Source organism: Oryzias latipes, chromosome 6 (assembly GCF_002234675.1).
Source record: "Oryzias latipes chromosome 6, ASM223467v1".
Classification (NCBI taxonomy): Eukaryota; Metazoa; Chordata; class Actinopteri; order Beloniformes; family Adrianichthyidae; genus Oryzias; species Oryzias latipes.
This window is the reverse complement of record NC_019864.2, coordinates 6461361-6479570: the sequence shown is the minus strand read 5'-3', so window position 1 is coordinate 6479570 and position 18210 is coordinate 6461361.

The window sequence follows — 18210 nt, the reverse complement described above, 5'->3', positions numbered from 1 at the left end:
ATAATTGTGGATGGAGAACAACTGGAGGAGGTGGATGAGTATAAGTATTTGGGAAGACTGCTAACACCCGGAAATGAGATGGCGAAAGAAATAGACGAGAGAGTATCATCCGCTTGGAAGAGATTTGGACAGTACAGCACGTTTCTGAGAGATCAAAAAATGCCCATGTGTCTCAAGAGGAAGATCATGAACACTGTCATACCGCCATCAATGACGTATGGAGCTGAGACATGGTAACTAACCAACCGCCAAAGAGAGAAACTGGCAATCACCCAGAGGAGCATGGAACGATCAATGCTGGGTGTTACGAGGAGAGATAAGGTCAGGAACGAAGACTTAAGATCAAGAACAGGGGTGAAGGATGTCATCCAGAAAGTGATTGAAGCCAAAGGCAAGTGGGCAGGACATGTAGCCCGAATGAAGAACCACGAATGGGCTAAGAAAACAACAGAATGGACTCTGTGGGACAGGAAGAGAGGAAGGGGAAGACCGAAGAAAAGATGGAGAGATGACATCGAGCAGAAGGCAGGCAGCACGTGGACCCAGAGTGCCCAAAACCGTGATGAGTGGAGTAAGATGTGGAGGCCACCCGCCAGCAGTGGCGTGACAGGCTGATGATGATGATGATGATGGGCATGCTGCGGACGACAGGTGGTTGCGAACACTTATCCAACCTGTAAGAGTAAGAAAGGCTGGAGTAGGGGAGAAGGATTTTTCATTTTTTTCACCCCCCAAAATTTTGCACACTGCGCATGGAGCACATTAGTGCCATTATGTCATAAATCTGTGCTCCTTGCGTGCAGCCTGACTGTTAGAAATGAAGAAATTAGACAGAGTGTAGTTTGTATGGACATCCAACAGGGGACCTACAGACACTTTTGCACACCTCGACATTTGTGCATGGTCAGTAATTGTGGCTTACAATTACTTAATGCTTTTACCATAAGCATGAGCACAGGACTAGGACTAGGATTAGGTATAGAGATAGGGCTAGGACTTTAATTCATCCCACAATGGGGGAATTTATTTGTTGCAATAGCTAAAAAAACTAAGAAAAAAAACCCAGTATAATACAATATATACAATGAAGTGTCTATGGGGCATGGTCTAATGGCTGATGTGCAAAAGAGGTCCTTCATGCAGCGAAGGGTTTCAGTCTCAGACTGAAGAAGCTGCTCAGTGCACCCATGGTGTCATGCAGAGGGTGACGAGGATTGTCCATGATGGATGCGATCCCCTTAAAATGCAGACGCTCCTCTCTACAGCCCTTCGGGTTTTTGGGTTAGGACAACCCAAAAACCCACAGCAAAGGTGTATATGAAGAAGGCTAAGAGTCAAAAACTGAAATATATATATATATATATATATATATATATATATATATATATATATATATATATATATATATATATATATATATATATATATATTCATTCATGAACCAGAAGCAGGCTCCCCCGATGCTACTCCCTGCTAAATGTAGCTCCAAGATGAATTAGTTTTAATGTTACGGAAGGTGAAAGGGAGGAGCACCCAGACGCAGAGAGGAGGGGAGGCAGGAATTCCAGGGAAGACGGAGCTTTACTAAACAAACCAAAAACTACAAAACAAATCCACTGCAACAGGCAGGCAAAACTCTAAACTTGAAACAAGAACCACACAGGAACTCGTGGTATGACATAATATGGACCAGCACAGGAGGAAGGGAAAGACAAGACTTAAATACATAGAAGGCAACAAGACACAGGTGGAAACACTCAGGACTGATGGGGAAAGGTAAAACTTGAAACAACAACAAAACAGGAAATGCTACAAAATAAAACAGGAAGTAACTCAAACAGGCCCAAACATAAAACAACTAGAACATAATGGCAAAGAACCCAAAACCGTGACATTTAAACAAAGCAGAAGTAAAGATGAAGGTACAGATGGATAACTGAACAGGAAAAATCACTGATATGTCTCAGTCCTTACAGTATTTATGTGTTTACTAGCTGGTTAGGATTAAAAAAAGGGGTTTCTATTATTTACTGTGATGTTAATATAGATTCGTTGATGTTAAATTGTTTCCATCTCTTTGCTTGTAACCCCTTTGAATCTTCTGATCATATGTCCCACAGTGACCTGAGCAAACATCTCAACAAAATCAATCTGAAGTTAAAACAGGTAATATTCAGCGGTAAGGGGGGAGAAGTCAGCTGTGCACCACCTTTGACACAAACACGTCCTCAGAGTGCTTTCAGAGACTAACTGCAGCAGATATCCTTCTCTGCCTTAGCATTTTTTTGTTTTCTGCCGCAGATAAGGCAACAACCTAACTTTTAAATGGTTTTGAAGTTATTCTAAGATAATTTGAGAAAATGCCCTGGCATAAACCTTTTCAGAGAAAACAATAATAATAACATGGATTGTGGTCATTTCAGGATGAAGAGTATGTCACAGTGTACATTAGTACATGGTGTTTCAAAAGTTCTAGAATGGAGGAGTAGGTGGGTTCAGGAATTAGAGGGTTATGGGTGAGGAGGGGTAAAAACAGCATGGTGAGGCAGATATGACTTAAGCTTTATTTATGAAACCCCAGGGCTGGGGTCATGGTTACTTGGAGCGACATGGGGTTGTTAGCTTGCCCAGTGGGATTGGAAGCTATTCTTTGGGTCAGAGGTCTGTGGGTGTCTGTGGGGGTGTGTGCGAGGGTGGGGCAGAGGGGGAGGCACAGAGGTGGTCAGATCAACAGGTGGGGACCACAGTGGGGCCACACCTGCCATGTCTGTCATTTACCATAAATGTGTGCTCACAGACGGTTTGAGCATGTGTGACGATGTGCGTGCTACATACAAATACTGGATTACAAAAACAGAAATACAAACAATGATGAAGACGATGGCAAGCCCTGCCATGATGAAGCAGCAGCAAATACAAATCTGACTTCTTCAGTGGCTTTAGTCGCTCAGAACGGTCTGAGTTTTGGCCAACGTGTGGTTTGCTCCATTACATTTCAAATGAAAACATCCAGGAAGCAGCCCAGCTTTCTAAAATCAAATACTCATAAAAACTGCTGTCACTCCCATGTTGTTTATGGCGAGCATGTGCAGAGCAGGCAAGAAAGATACACGAGAAATAGGTAGCAAAATTTATTTTTTAGTAACAATGTACTTGAAGACTTTTAAAAGATGAGGCAATTTCAAAGAAAATGAAATTATATATTGTATTAAAAAGTATTGTATTTACTTAGAACTGTCAGTTTTTTCCAAATACTCTCAAAATAAACACACATATTTTCTTAACCCTTTGTACAGCTTTGCCAAACTATTTCAAATAAGCTGGAGTTTGGAACCTTTAATGAGACAACTTTGAAGACTTGATCTTTTTATTATTTGTGAAGCTAGTTAGCTTTTTGTGTTTTTAACCAAGACAGCTAGAGTCATGCTTGACTCTTTTTCTACTGTGTGGCTTTAGATGCCCAGGTTACACAGCTGCAGAACAAGCCCGGTATAGCTTTGCAGTGGGTGTGATGAGCTTTTACCTGTATGGATCGACCTTTTAGAGGTTTGTTCTGTAGTTTTCTTAACCTGACTCGTGTTTTTCTTTATTACTTTGTTTGATTTTGGTATCTGGCTACCTGGTTAAAATAAGGCTCAGTTCCCTGAGATGCACTGGACTTCCTTTGGAATGTCCTATTTTAACATGTTAATGACCATTTGATCGAGGATTGATGATTTGATTGATTGATTGATTTATTTATTTTAGTGTCAAGCACCAAAGGTGCCCAGCCCACATAGGCTTACAAAGACACAAACAAAAGACAGACAGGTTTTCCATCATTTTAAATAAAAGATCTTACGGCGTTCCCAAGCTTTCAACAAAAAATGAACTGTTTTAAACACATTAAACTAAAAAACAAATGTTTCAATCTGTCTTCATCTGACATCAAACAAAAATAAAGAAGAGAAATATTCACTTCTCAGATCGTGATAGATGTACGGAGCCGGGACACGGAAACATAAAATGGCATTTTCTATTTCATTTAGGAGTCAGAGGGTACAAATGGACTGTGTCCCATTTCAGCCTTTTGTAAAATGTCAGCAGGAAAAACTTAGTGTTGCCTGCACCTTTTCTTATCTTGATTTTGTAGTCAGTGTTGGCACAGTGAAAAGACAAATTTGATCTTATATTTTGATCTTGATTCTACATACTTGCATAAGCTCGCACACACACATGTTTGCACTGGGCCAGCAGATCAACCCTAGAGGAGTTTGGTGGTCCTGTGGCCTGTTCTCCATGGCTGTTCAGTCAGATGTCTGGCTCCGTCCAACTCCTTTGAGCCCTGCCTCTGAGTGTTTTTATGTGCGTGTCTGTGGAAGTGTGCACATACATTTGCTGCGTCAGTGGCAGGTGCAGATCACACAGGTCATTGTCCTGACAGTTGCAGTGGAGTCACAACAACACATGCAGCACAGAGCACAACGTGACCTCTGTACATAAAGCAGCACAGTCATGAACAAAACCTGCAAGACTTTAATCAATCATATCATCATTTTACCCAACATGACAGACTTAAAAGAAGAAAAAAACTGAAAACTGAATTACAATTTTGGTGACAAATTTACTAGGAATTTGATTTTATGAAATTTTGTAAAAAAAAAAAAAAAATAGGCTTTTTAGGTTAAGCTTACTTTTCTTTCTGTTAAAACATCAGCATTTGTATGAGAGACTTTCTACTACTTACGTAATGTATCATTTTAAAATGCCACTCTTTTATCTTGAAACCTCCTGTAAATTGTCTTTGGATAGTGATTTAATAGATTATTAGGATTCAGAAGGTTTTAGTAGCACATTGTTTAAACAGGGATTCCTGCTTAGCTAACAACTGACCAATCAATAGTCTTCTAAAACACGAGCTCTATGGTTTAACTTATACGTACTAATGAATTAGATGGTAGTCTGTTGTTTGTTCCTGGGTACCTCAGCTCAGATTCTGAGTACCTTCTGAAGGGTTTCCGGCTTTTATGGTTTTATTTTAGCATGCTAACAGTTGGGACTTGATGAAAAGTCTAAGAGCCCCATGAGAAAGTGGACACAGACCTCAGCTGTGCAGCTTAATGCCGTATCCGTATGGTACAGACACTAAGGCTCCTTGTGAAGTGTAATTTCATGGTTCCTTGACACATTTTGCCATAAAATTTGTATTTAATTTTTTTAACTGAAGTTGTTCAACGCAACTTTATTCCTATCCCAATCATTTTATAAAATGTTGTTTTGTTCAAAGTTGCGTCTAAAAGTACGTCTGTATTATTTTGTACAAACCAGTAGTTATGGAAGTTGGTCTTTTTGTAAGGGTTCTAAGAATCATTCTGAGTTTCTTCTCACACTTGGGCAAATGCCACATTGAGTGATAAACCAATCTGTCCAGAACTTTATTCTCTCTAGAGGGCGCTAATCCTGCTGTCTGTGACTGTGAGCGTGGGTTCTGAAGGCCAGGGGGGGACCTCAGGGACTATCCAGTTGCAGGCCTGCAGACTGGCTGGCACCCTCAAAGTAGCTTCTTCATCCTGGAGACAGCTGTTGTCTCTGTGACGACACAATCAGCCAATCATGTAGCAGCTGGGAGGGTGATGGTGTGGTGAACTTGGCTCGTCCACCCATGTTTGAATGATGGTTGTGTGTAATGCTACTCATACTAAGTAAAAAATTTAATGTTAAAAATGCCTTTATTATTGACAATAACTACAGTGATTTGCGGTTTTTGTAGGACACATCCTTTGTTTGCTGTCTTTTTGCTTCTTTTAATGTGTGTTAAAACATGCCTGTGTCTGCGTGCATTTGCGATTGTGTGCATTTGTGTGAGAGTTCTGTGGTCCAATTGGCCCTGAGCAGTAAACACCATTCCTTCAGTCCCACTGTGGCAGTGGAAAAGACTCCACATTCATTCAACAACAAGGAAACAAAATTCTGGATGTGATCCTGCAGTTAAAGGCTGGATGTATGTAAGCCTGCTGGGACGGGGCGGTATAGGCTTACACACCACTTTAAGGGGCACTTTCTTTTACATCCAAAATTATTCTGGATGAGAAATCCACTGGGGAGAAGAATACAGTCAAATATACAAGTCAGTTATTACATTTTGCCCTTGGATGATTGTAAAGGTATGTATCACAGCTGAGCCAGTAATGGTGAGCAGTGGGGATGATCTGTGTTTTCCCTAAAAACATTGAAACATTTACACATACATTTCAACACAAATAAAGAATAAACAATCACCCTCTTTGAGTGTCAGCTCTTCAGGGCCTTAACAGTTGAATCTTGAGTGAATTATGATCCCTGTGAATGCTGAAAGTAATATCAAATATAACCATAACCCCAAACATGCAGTGTTTGCTCTTGAAAATTTTCTAAAATGATTAAAGATTCTCTGCTTCTTAGATTTAATGAACACCAACTGACACAGTGAGCAACCTTTAAAATATGATGAATAATCCTTTGAAAAAAAAGGAAGAGCAGAGTATTCAACCCCACTATTATTTCCTGGCACAACTTTTGAGACAAAACTGATGAATCACAGCTAAAAGCTTTTACCTGTTTAATTTGAAAAGCTGTTCTTTTTTTTTTTATTAAGATACCACAGACAAAACTCCTGCTGAATAAACTGAAGATGTTTCCCAAGATGAGAGAAATATAGAAGACAGCCAGAGTGCAGTCTGGGATTTAATATTGAGGCAGCATTGTCTACAACCCAAAGTTACATATATTAAACATGTAGCTATTCTTATAAAAACAGCTCAACCCTGTGCCCAGTTTAGCAAAGCTTAGCATACATAAAAATGCATGTGACCTCAATAATGTGCAAAAACACTATGTGTAACTGCAGTGACTTACCAACAGTTGCCAGTAGTGAAGTAGGAATATAGGTGTTTCTGGCAGAATGCATAAAAAACTGCAAGGAGGAGATGTGAGTAGATCAATATTCATGCAATATAAGTCTATCAAAAGTGATGCAGGATGGCACCCTGTGGATAATATTTTGGAATGCCAAAAGCAAGGATTGTTGCATGAGGAATTATTGCATTTACAATTTTTTAGCTCCTGAAAGTCTTATGGACATAATATGGAGCCAGGCATGGTAATCAACACTGATGGTACTCACATTTTTTTTTTTTTACTTGTCCTGTCCATCAGACAGATTTTTACTGTTACAATGGGGGTTATGTGTCCCAATCGGCTGTGATGTAAATAGACACAAGCGCTGGAACCCAGAAAGATCACGCACGAGGAGTGACAGAGAAGTGTTTAATTTAGTTTATGGTAGTTTGATGAGGAGTCCGAGGATAAGTCACCATAGCGGAGGACTGTAAGACGAGAATCCGAAGGTAGGTGGTTTTCTTTGGGTAAGGTGGAGCGTAGTGAAGATGGTATTTGTAGCTGGTGGAAGCGTGGCGTTACGAGGGGTGAAGTTGTGGCATGGCTGGAGTTTCCGGCGTGGCTGGAGTTGGTGGCTTGGCTGGAGATTTACGACAATAAGACGGTCTTTGTGGTCTGGAGCTTGAGACTGAAGCCAGGTCGGCACTTGTGAAAGGTTGTGTTCTGTAGACAAGAATGATAACGAGGTTACTTGAAGAGCAAGAATAGAAATTGGCTTATTAAACAAGAAAACACTGTGTACCAAGTACTGGACTATAGTGGGCGACGAACTGGCGATGAATATTGGAGCAAGGCCATCTTAAATATTGGAGGCCCGTAACCCTCCCAATCCACCAAAAACTGGAAACCCTGACGCCGGACGTCCAGAACCCGACTTGCAGTGAAGGCGGGGGCGCCGTCAATGATACGGGCAGGAGGAGGGGCTGCGGACGGCGGGCAAAGTGGACGCTCATTGACCGGCTTGATTTGGGAAATGATGGAAGGTTCTTAAGAGCAGCAGGTAGTCAGAGATGGACACAGGTGGGTTTGATGATCTTGTCAATTTCATAAGGGCCAATGAAATGTGTGGCTAGCTTCCGTGAAGTGGCCTGAATGGGAATGTTCTTGGATGAGAGCCACACCCTCTGACCAGGTTGGTAAGTGGGCCCTACCACCCTGTGTCGATTGGCGATTTTGCAGTTGTTCTCCTTGGTGCGGAGCAGAGGTTCCCTGGTTTGTCTCCAGATGGGCGGTGGAGATGGTGTTGGACTGAGGGCACCGCCAAATCGACTTCCTGAGACGGAAACAGAGGTGGTAGGTACCCAAGGGAGGCCTCAAACGGAGAAAGCCCAGTAGCAGATGAAGGATGCGAATTGTGAGAATTCAATTGTGCGAATTAAATCCACACCAGGTAGGTAGACCAGTCAGAGGTGTTTTTGAGCCGCTAGGAAACGGAGTGCCACTTCCAACTCTTGCTTGGCCCGTTCCGCTTGACCGTTAGACTGGGGATGGTATCCTGAGGAAAGACTGATGGTAGCTCCGAGGGCTGAGCAAAAGACTTTCCACAGCTGTGCCACCCACACCCACAGCCATGTTTCCTGAGGGCAGAAGTGAAGTGGTACTCACGGGAGTTGTAGTCACATGACTATTCAGATCCATCAAAGCTTGAGAGATATTGTCAATATGACAAAACAGATCTTGTTGAACAGAGGACATTCGGGCCAGATCGCCGACTTGACGTCCCCGGAGAGCGCCTTGCTGGGAAACAGCAAAGCGCAGATCTTCCAGGTCAGCTGGGTATTGAGTTTGGAAAGTTTATTCTGTCATGATCGGCTGTGACGAGAACAGACACAAGCCCTGGAACCCAGAAAGATCATGCACAGGGAGTGACACAGAAGTGTTTATAATAGTTTGTGGTGGTTTGGCAAGGAGTACGAGGATGAGTCACCAGAGCGGAGGACTGCGAGACGAGGATCCGAAGATAAGTAGTTTTCTTTGGGTGAGGTGGAGCGTAGTATTAACGGGGCAGGTGAAGATGGTATCTGCAGCTGGTGGAAGCGTGGCGTGCCGATGGGCGAAGTCGTGGTGTGGCTGGAGTTGGTGGCTTAGCTGGAGATTTACGACGATCAGACGAACTTTGTGGTCTGGAGCTTGAGACTGAACCGAGGTCGGCACTTGTGAAAGGTTGTGTTCTGTAGACAAGAATGATAACGAGGTTACTTGAAGAGCAAGACTAGAAATTGGCTTATTAAACAAGAAAACACTGTGGACCAAGTACTGCACCATAGTGGGCCCATCGAGACGACTGTTGTTGTGATTTTGGGCTATACAAATAAAATTGAATTTTGAAATTGAATTGAACGAACTGGCGATGAATACTGGAGCAAGGCCATCTTAAATACTGGAGTGGAGATGAGGGAAGTGCCGCACACCCCTGACCCCACACAAGGAGAGAGGAGCCAAGAAAGCGCCGCCCCCACGGAGCAAGCCCCGGTCCCCACCCCTAAGTGCCTGGGAGAACTTTGGTCAGGTCTCGACGAGACAGAGGCAGCCGACCAGCCGGGGCAACCACTGATTGCCTCAGTGAAGACCCCAACCCGCCAAACCTCCAAGGTCCCGAACGGATAGTGACCCACCCCCCCCTCCAACAGGACCAACCAGCCTAGCCGCCTGCACCCCCAGACCCTGTGGCCAAGTGGGCGACGCCCGAAGAGACCGCGGGACCCAAGGGAGTTTCCCCGCCCCGTCCCAGAGCCAGGGAGGGAGTGATCCCAGCCCCAGATGCAGATGGGAGCAGACCCCCCACCAGCCCCCCAGCACAGGCAAAAAAACCATCCCCCAAGCCAGGCTGAACCCCCACCCAATAATTTTTAGACTGTAGGAGGAACCTGGAGTGCTCGGAGAAAACCCACTCATGCACGAGGAGAACATGCAAACTCCACACAGAAAGATTCCAACTGGGATTTGAATCAGAACATTCTGGCTGTGAGATGAGAGCCCTAAACACTGCACCACCACGCAGTCTAAAAAAAAAGGAAACTATCAAAAAGTATTGCGAAACCAGGCTAGAAAACATGAAAGAAACGCCATCAGATGAAGCTGTTCTACCTTTTTATTTTAACATTTACTTGATCTTTACTCACATTGTTCATTGTTGCCATTGATACGATGTTGCCTCCATTCTCAAAGGCATACATGCCCTTGAGTGCTAACCTATGGTGCTAACCAGTGTGGCTAAAGTTGCCCATGAGGTTCTAGAGGGGATTATTTGTGCAAAAGTAAAAACATTTCCAGAGGAGCCAAGTACTGTTCTTCTGTGAGCAGAGTATCCTGCTGACAACAAGCCGGCCAAACAAAGAAGTTAGGTCAGCAGATGGAACCACAGCACATAACCCGGTGCTGAAAAATAACAATCAGATTCCGGCAACATTATTGCAGGAAGGTTGAAAACTCCAAAGGACTTGCAACCTTTGAAACCATCTACTAAACAAAGAAGGTCAGAAGAAAACCCAATCATTTTTTCGGGGAAGTTGCCACAGAAAAGCAACAAAAGTCATGTGGTTTGAAATAATATCCTCATTCTAAATGAGTGAAAGCTGCTTAAAAGCTGAGGTATTGTAAGACGGTTAGTGCTGGCATGTTTTAGCTCAACAGCTGTCAGTACACCACAACACTGTAGTAAGCTGAGTGGAAGATGAACAAAGTGGAGTGAATGTCCAGATGCTGTTTAGAGAGGTCATGACTTTTGCTCCTTAGGAAGTGACCCCTCACCTCTGAACAAGTTCTTATGCACCAGAAAGTGCTGATGTATGGAGTGGATGCTGGGAAACACCAATATGTCCTCACAACGGCAAAGAGTCAGGTGTGTGTCTGTAGGGTCTTTCGCTTGCCTTGTGAGGACACTTTTTAATCAATATAATGCGTTTTTTGTGAGAAATATAATACAAAGGTAGGAAAACTAATTTATTCAATGTGATCAAAGCCATTGCATTTTGCTTTATTTTAATTTTTAGCTTGTCCAGTCCAACAGCTGAGCTGACAGATCAGAGCTTAAGTCCTCTTGTGTTGCACAGATTTATTGTTACAATAGGGGGTAATGAATTATCTGACACATATTTGTATAAACCCCATTTGTATTTGAGGCTAACCTTTATTCATGTTATTGCATCCCTGTTGAACAAAAGAACCTTCTCTTGCATTTTGTATGATCTGTAACTTTTTTCATTCATCTGAGAAACAAACGCTTGCTTTTTTTAGCAGTGAAATTTCTACAAAAACATGTGAGATGAAGACAATCAACCATCAAATCCTCCGAAAAGAGCAGAGCCCACTCGCCCACGCATTGCTGAAACAGGATTCTGCATTCTGCTTTTGTATTCTGACTGTCCTGTGCAGTTGTGCTGTAAATTGATTATAAATTGGTGTGCTTGCATTGTTGAGCTTTACATATTAATGAGAATCCACTAATTACATTTCTTATCAAATTGGAAAAGATCTGCTACTGAATGTGCTGCATTGATTCCATGTTAATTTTTCTAGCAATGCAAAGCAGCTTCTGAACTATTACAGGTCAACCACAGAGTGAATACTCATCTGCAGAATCTATCTCTCTTCCTTCACTGACTAAATGCCGTCAGACTGAGGTGTCATTTTGCTGAAGGGGGATTAAAAAAGCAAATAATTAAATTTTTAGACACAGGCATCAGAATCAAAGAACATTTTCGATTTTATGTCAGCATCAGTGGATTTTGACTAATGAAAGTTTTCATAACGTCTCCATCACTTCAGGTGATTTAACAGGATGTTTAGCCAAGAAACCCGTACACTTTATCCCTTCAGCCATTTATCACTATACAATGCTCTGATCCATATTTTTCTTAAACTTTATCCACAGCTACTGGTCAGCAAATCTTATTGCTGTTGCAGCAAATCCCAGCCAGACAGTCTTCATGAACACTTTTTTATGTATACTGTATATCTATTTTTGCTGAACTGGAAAGCAGCAAAATCTTTAGGTTGGCCTCTACAGACAGATTACCCACAACCCCTAGCTCTCTGTTACTGGTACTTCCTGGTCAAAAGGCACTTGTCAGTATTAAAGTGGATCATGTGGGAAGCCTCTGTAGATACTAGGCTTAGGCTGCAGCAGATGAGTAAACATGGGTCAGGTGTCAGTGCTGAGCTGGCTGCTGGCCTCTGTGCAAAGGCAGCTTTTGAGTTCTCCTGCTCAGATATCATACAGACCCATAAATGAGCCTCTTCACATTTCCGTCACTCTGATGGACAAGTAGGGGCTGGAAGCAGAGAGGCAGACAGTGACTTGGTGTTCATGTCTCCTGCATATTAATCAAACCAATGAGTGTGAGCAGAAGATCCCTCAAAATTAGTTTCCATATGGGTTTGTCAGCAGTTTCTGTGGTGGCCCTACCTGTACTTAAGCGGGCCCTCAATGGGCTGGCTCACTGTGCCAGCCAGCCGCCCAGTGGACGGCGTAGCTACCTCTACTGGCCCCTGGGCGGTGCCGCTTGCTTGCTCTGCCGGACCCTAAACAGCAGGGTTTGCTACGCTGTCCACTGGACGGCCGGCCCACTGAAAGCCCACTTAAGCCAATGTAGGCAAATAGAGGTGGGGCCATCAAGGAAACTGAGGACAGACCCATTCGGGGCCCACATTTTATGCCCACTTTTAAACCATATGGGGCCCACTTGCTGGTTGGGAATACACTTAATAGTTCAAACAATTATTTTGCACGGCAAAGGCTCCTTTAAAACCTAATGGAATTTTTTTCTTTTTTACCCATAATTCAGTGATATTGAGTTTTAATTTGACAATTGTGGAAATTGATCTTGCAATTTGAACATCCATTTTGCAATTTACAATTCAGTATCCGAAAGTGTCATTTTAATTCCTTGATTGTTTTAAACGTATTTTGAAGTGACTTGAGCACATGGAATATGTATTTCCTAGCAAAACTCCAGCAGGATTAAACATCTGACCTCTGCATTGATTCAGATTGACTCTGTTGAGTCTTTTAAATCTCAGATCAAGACGTTTTCATTCAGGAGAGCTTTAGTTGATTTTTATAACAGAGTTTAAGGGCCACCCAAAAAAAAAAAGAAAAAAAAAAGTAAAATTACGAGATTTTATCTAGTAAATTTAGGAGATAAAAACTCGTAAGTTTACGAGTTTTTATCTCCTAAATTTACGATTTAAAATCTCGTAGATTTGCGAGAAAAAAGTCATAGATTAACAAGGAGGAGACACCGAAGTTGTCTGTTTATCGGGGCCTAGCTTGAAAATGAATTATGTGGAGCCTTTTGTGAAGCTTTATTTCCGGATAATTATAGGTTTAAAACAAAGAGATTTTGAACCTTTTGGCAACTCAAAATCAGATTATTTTCAGTGAACCTGGCTTTCCGGGGTTCGGCGTCAGTAAAGCGGACTTTTATCTGTAAAATAAGGAGCGCAGAGTCACGTTTGGTTGTAGAGGATCGCTGCAGCCTTTATTCTCCTTTTCATTCACATAACCTGAAGTTCATCTGTCACGTTACGTCATAAACCTGTCATCCGAACACCAATGCGGAAGTAAGCAGTGTTACATACGCCCCCTCCTCCAGATGAATCTGTCATGGTGCCTCTGCCAGCTACTCTCCCCCTCCCTCGCCTGCTCTGTTTTTGGACGCGACCAGCTGCCACCACTAACCTCATCATCGCCATTGCCCTCTTAAGGAGCATCTGGATCTTCATTCAACGCCAGTTCGTTGTTCCTCCCACGGTGCATAGTCTGGCCCGCTCATGCTCCTGTTTGTTGCCAAGCTTCATGTTAGTCATTGCTCCTCTCGTCTCTGTCTCAGGAAGAATCATCTCTGGAACTCACCTGGTCGTAGTCCTCTGGCTTCACGCTGTCTCACCTCCGGAATCCTGCTGCCGCTCTCCCCCAGCCAGCCGCCGTGCCTCCTCTGGAAAAAGCCATTACTCACCTTTCTATATAAAATCTACTAAACTTACCCCGTTGTCCGAGTCTCCTTCTGGGTTCCAGAATTTGGGTCACTCTGAACTCTAGTCAGATCATGACAGAAACCTCTCTTTCAACAGAAAACAATAAAGAGGAATGAAAATAGTCTGTTATATTGGCATTACAACGTTGAAAAGGGCAAAAGTGCTCCTCCTCGGACGTCACACAAACGTAGAGATCTGGTCTTTGGTGGAGGAAGAAAGGATTGAAGTGGACAGCTGCAGGGACACCGATGGCTTCATCGGGCTGCAGGGATCCTGCAAACCAACCATCAATAAATAACACTTTAATAACTTGTAAATCAAACAAATGAGCTTCCAGACATTTGGAACCTTATCAATAAACATTCAGCTCACCTATTCAACTGAGTTTAGTCGGTCTGATCTGCTGCTGCGCGGCCTTCACCTGCTGCTCTGCATGCTCACTTCCACTTCAATCGTAAATTTACGTGTTTTTTTCTCATAAATTTACGATTTTTTGATCTCCCAAGTTTACAAGATAAAATCTCGTAATTTTACTTTTTTTGTGGTGGCCCTAATACTCCATCGTAGATTTTTGTCCTTACTTTACTATGTTTCACTGTGTTTTTTTTATTATCATTTTGTATTTTATTACCTTTTTGCATTTTGATTGGATTTCATGCTCCTTTTGTAAAGCACTTTGTGATTCTGGGAAAAGACTATATAAATAGAGATATTAAATTCTATTGGTTTGTCTCTAATCTTTGAAAGTGTTCTATTTGACTTTCTTTGTTTTCTACCTTTATTTGAAGGTCATAAGACATCAACAGAGCCACACAAATGCTGCTATAATAAAAGAGTAAAGAAATATTGTACACATGGATAAGAGCCAACCCCTGGTTTTCTCTTACAGACTAAATACATCTGTTGTGGGTCCCTCCAGGACATAAAGGCAGAGGAGCCAAGGTGAGAGCGTTCTTTCTTTAATTCAAAAACCATCAGCACGATACTTGCTCCACGCAGGGCACATCAGGACATGACACCTCCGACCCCCCACCTTTTACATCCATCATAGGCTTCTTGGTGACTAAACTGTCTTTTAGGATTGAGTCTGAGTCTGGTGAGCCATCCAGGGTGAACCCCACCCTCACCCTACTGGACCTGGGATAAACGTCAGCAACCCTGTGAGCCAGCACAAGATAGCAGATATAGAGGATGGAAAGGTGAATAAATGGAATAAAAAATAAGTTTTTGTTCTGAGTGAACATGAACAGAGATGTTTTAGGTATTTGATTAACTCGTCGTATAGATTTCACAACAGTGTGTTGCTCAGTCGTCTAAGATCAAACTTTTTTCTCTGTTCTGCTTTAGCATTGAACTTGGCGCTCCCTTGCCTGTATCTAGTGAACTGTTTGACACAAAGCTATCCAGTTTCCAAAACAATTGTTAGTTTCCACACAGATGATGAAATGTTCAATGATGCTTGGGTTTCACTTCTTCTTCAGCCAGAATGCAACGGCCTGCTCTTTGGTATCCTCAAGGCACTTTGTCCACTGGGCCATCAACCTCCTGTGCAGATTTTGGCCCCATCAGCTGAAAGCAGGCCCCCGAGAGACGTTGATAATGTGACCCCAACCCAAGTGACAGCACTCATTGTCCTGCACTTTTCAGCCAAGTGTTAACAGAGAGTCTTAAAAATGTTCCATAGTCCAGACGTTTAAATGAGCCTTTCATCAACTCAGGGGTCATTTCTTTTTTCTCCTGAAGCCAAAAGCACTCCAAAGGAAGGCCAGCCACCTGCTGACATGTTAGTGTTGTTCTTCTTATCCCATGAATCAATTGTTAAGATTTTGCCCCAAATGAGATTTTTCAAAATAATCAACAGTGCCTTACTTCTAAGTTTTCTTTTGTTTTAAAACAGGAAAAAATGTGCTCAAAGGAATCTTTATTTTTTAGGCATTTTTATTTCTGCCTTTTTTATCTTGAATGCCTTAGACTGAGTTTGGAAATGATCTTTTATGACCATCTGGTCACAAAAACAAAACACAATGGCCCATAATTGTTTCCATTTGATTTCCAGAAGTTTTAGTTCATTAATGAGTATCATAGAAACTAATCATTTTATATTTACAAAACAGACCTAAATTGTACAAATGGCTGACCCTACTAGTCTGGTTTTGCTGAAGGTTCCTTCCTAAATCTACTATTTAGAACAGGGGTGTCAAACATCCGGTATTGGTTCAATCCAGCCCAGTCATGAAGAGTAAAAATTATAAGGATGTCTTAAAAAAAAGCACATTTCTAGTGTATTTCTGTGGCGAGCTATAATTCTTATAAGAAATAACCGAAATGTGCAATTCCGTCACTAAGGGGAGCAAAGAAAAAGGAAAATAGGTGAAACATCATATCTCTGCACATGCCAAAAGCAGAACCTAACAGCTCTGTGTCTGGGTAAGATTCAGTTTGGTTCCCAGCGAGCCTCACCTCTGTTACGTTGATTTAAGAAAGATCAGTAGTGACACAATAATGACCAAGATGTTGTCGCAAAGTAAAAAAGGTTGAAGTGAAGGGCACGTTACGTTTTCATGGCCTTGATCAGCAGGTAGAATAATAATCCAATATGGCCGATCATTGCGAGGGTCTTCGTCCTAAACTTCATTTTCATTTTTTAAAGCTGCTGGGGCCGCTGAGTTGCCGGAGACTGTCCCAGCAACTGCTGTGCGAAGGCGGGATACACCCTGGACAAGTGGTCAGCCTGTCTCAGGGTCCATGGAGCTGGAGCGATCGCGCCAGCTACACTGGCTGCTCTTTTTCTGCTGGCCAACCAGCCGCCCAGGGTCCAGCAGAGCTCGCTAGCCGGCAGGAGGAGACCCAGCAGTGGGATTGGGAGGCAGCCTGCTCGGGCCTCCTGACCTTTATGATATTTATTTTTATGTTCATCGAGACAGTGATTAAAAGACCCTCTGGTTTGATTCTTATTTTTATTTCTCCCCTCTTGGACTAATGCGGGACAGCAATGAGTCATCAAACTTGGTCACAGAGACACGGAAAGTGACCTTGATTCTGACGCAGCTCCTGCAGTAGATGGTGAGGCTCACCGTCTCGGCAGAGACTGAATGATCTCATGAACCCAGACATGCTGACCTGATTAGTGAGCTTTTTAAAATAAAGAAATCGGATCTCTAATCATCCTCCATGTCTTGAATGCTTTGTAATGAGATTTACGCAGACACCGCTCCGTGTAGCAAAAACATCTGGCAGTAGCTCCTCCCACTCGCGTCTGCGGCGTCAAATGCATTTTTGGTCAGCCGTCGAGCTGTTAATTTGACACACGTCGAAAGAGGAACGTCCAACGTGAATTTGATGCATGAATCGAGTCCGATGTGAATGCAGCTTTAAAACCAGGTTAATTTGTTTGTCTAATTCTTATTTACCGCCAAAACTCATCAATAGTGTTTCTCATGGCCTTGTTATCATTTTATTTGGATTTCTGAATTCTTGTTCTTGAATTTTGTTGTTACGAATGTTGTTGAGTGGGGGCTTGGATTTTTATAAGCATAAGCTTCTTCCATTCCCCTTCAAATCCTATTTTCAAAGTCGTGTGTAGACTTATTTTTTCATTAAAGGGAAATTTGGATTTGATTTGAAATAAATCTTGTACTACTACTAATAATTTTGATTTGCTGACTTTTCTTGGGCTTCGACCTGTTTTATAAAAGTACATTTTTGTATTACTTTTCTTATAATAGATTTTAATTGAACACATTTTTGACTGAAAAAGAAACAGTTGGGAAAAAATTACAGTATTAGCACATTTCATTTCCAGTCTGTAAAGACATCTATATACAAGTGACAAACAAGAGGATTTCTATGTGTCCTAAATTTAAGCCTGGAGACTTGAGTTCCTGTTTTTGGGAATGTGAACTATGAACATCATTCAAAGTCCAGGACTGGATTCCTCCTTAAAATAGAAACCTGGGTAAGGAGAGGCCTTCTGAAGGCCCGGAGTTCTGCTGGGATTTCCACATCCGCTAATTGGTTGTTTTTTCATAGCACTGAGACATTGAAAGAAGACTCAGAAATATCAGTGAAGTCTGTTTTAAAGGCACCCACCTGGTTTTAGTTTTTCATTATGTTGATCACTGGCGACATTTCCAATATGTTGGTTAAACTCTTTACCTCTTTACAACTCTATCTCTTTACTAATAGCAGAAATCAGAAAATATTTGTGGGTCTCTGATTTAAACTTAATCTTTAGAAAAATGGAAACACAGAAACATCTCACAGAAATAAAGTGACTATACGTTTCCAACAAAATAAGAAAATGAAGTAAGGCTAAAT